Below are 2,012 nucleotides of genomic sequence, written 5' to 3'. Positions count from 1 at the left end.
TAGGAAGAAAAACTAAAAAATATGACTCATCAAATTGCAGTTTTTATTGTAATGAGCTAATTATGCATAAGTATACAAGCTCTGATCGAAATCTAACTGAAATGGCCAAATTTCATATTAAAAAAAATACATCATGGTATCGATGACTTGATACAGAAATTGTAGGACAAAGGTCCTACATAAACATGTAATAAATTTCTAAGAAAAACTGAACCGCCTTTTTGATTCTTGCGGATTTCTATCGACATTTTTCTATGTTTCAAAAAATTCTACAAAATTTTAGATTTTTTCCGGTTTTGCTTCCAGAGTCCTTCGTAAAATTTTTCCCACGTTGTCTCCAAAGAAATTTTCGTGGAATTTCTTCGAATATTCACCCCGAGGCCGAGAGCCCACAAGACATTCGAATATCTCTAAGATTTTGGTGCAGCCTTTACTCCTACCCGAATAGAGCAAACTAGCAAATGAAGGGCAGATTTTACCATTAAAATAAAATATGTGAATGGCAAAATTAGTTATTTGTTTGTTTGAAATAAGAGTTTAAATAACAAAAATATTAACTAAATTTCTATATCATAAGAACTAAAGAATAGCTTATTTTGCTATTGTAATATCAAAAAAATAACAAAACGAATGAAAAAATAATAAAAATACATGCCGATGCTTCCTGGTTCGGCATCTAACATCATGAACATAAGCTTTTACTACAAGTGCATGGGTATAAAACTCATTTTCCTATCCCCGTTTAAAAATATCTAGTATATTGGATATTTGATCATTTAAGGAGCCAATTTCACATCGGCGCGGCGGCGCACACGTATATTTCAGACTATTCAAGAATAATTCACCAACTAAAAGTTTTACAATTATAGCATGTTTTGTTACACTGAGGATACTGTTCGTATGTTTTTCATAGTTTACATGTTATGAATCAGTTATTTTTATTTTTTTCATCATTTCATAGTTCTCGTATGCTTTTCATACATTGAAAAGCGAAATCCATAAGACTTATCGTATGAAAAATCTCATAAGAAACTTCGTATGAAAATCATAAGATGTGTTATGAAACACCATTGCTGAACCACAACAAAACCTTTTATTGGCTTCTAACCACTTCAACTTCCGAAGCGTCCATGGGCGTATGAGTGAAGCACGCACTCGCCAACCTTGACGTTCCTGGTTTGATTCCAGGTTGCGATTATTTGAAATTTATGCAAGATATTTCATAAAAATATGTATGATAGTCATAAGACATAGTTTCAATTTTTAAACGTTATAGGTATGATTTTCATGCGTGAGTGTTATGAAATTTATACAGTAACAGTATGACAATAATAGTTGGCGCTTTGAATCCAAAATCATAGTTCGTAACTATGATTTTTGCAAGAAATTCTTGTGGCAAAAAATCATAGTTGATTCGTGTGATTTTCGGAGTTGCATTATCCTCATATATTTATGTTTCATCCTGAGCTATTCATAAAGAGCTTGCAAATTAAGATATGATATGGATTTTCTCATGAAAACTTTCCACGATTCCTTCCGGTATTCCACTTGGGACTTCCTCAGGAGTTTTTCCATAGTTTTTACAGTAGTTATTTCGGAAATTTTTACCAGAGCTCCTCCAAGGATTTCTTAGGGAGTTGTTTTACAAATTTTCTGTGGGAGTTCCTTTCAGGATTTCTTACAAAGTCCCTACTGTAACTTCTGCAAGAATTTTCCTAAATTTCCGTGAGCTTTCTTCTAAACTTCTAGAGTTTCTCCCGAGATTTCTACAGGAGTTTCTGTAGAGATATGCCTTGAAAGTTCTCGCGGTTTTTCTTTTGAAGTTTTCACTTGTTCACGTGGTATCTCAGAGTTGTTCTGGACTTTCTCCTAAGATTATCTCCGGATTACCTTTCGTGATTTCTGCAGTAGCTTCTTTTTCTTCTTCTTTGTGGCTCGTCGTTCGCATTGGGAATAGGCCTGCCTCTCTTCAACTTAGTGTTCTTAGAGCGCTTGCACAGTTATTAACCCTC

Source organism: Aedes albopictus, chromosome 2 (genome assembly GCF_035046485.1).
Source record: "Aedes albopictus strain Foshan chromosome 2, AalbF5, whole genome shotgun sequence".
Taxonomy (NCBI): Eukaryota; Metazoa; Arthropoda; class Insecta; order Diptera; family Culicidae; genus Aedes; species Aedes albopictus.
The sequence above is the reverse complement of the archived record's forward strand: the minus strand, read 5'-3'. Positions refer to the sequence as shown.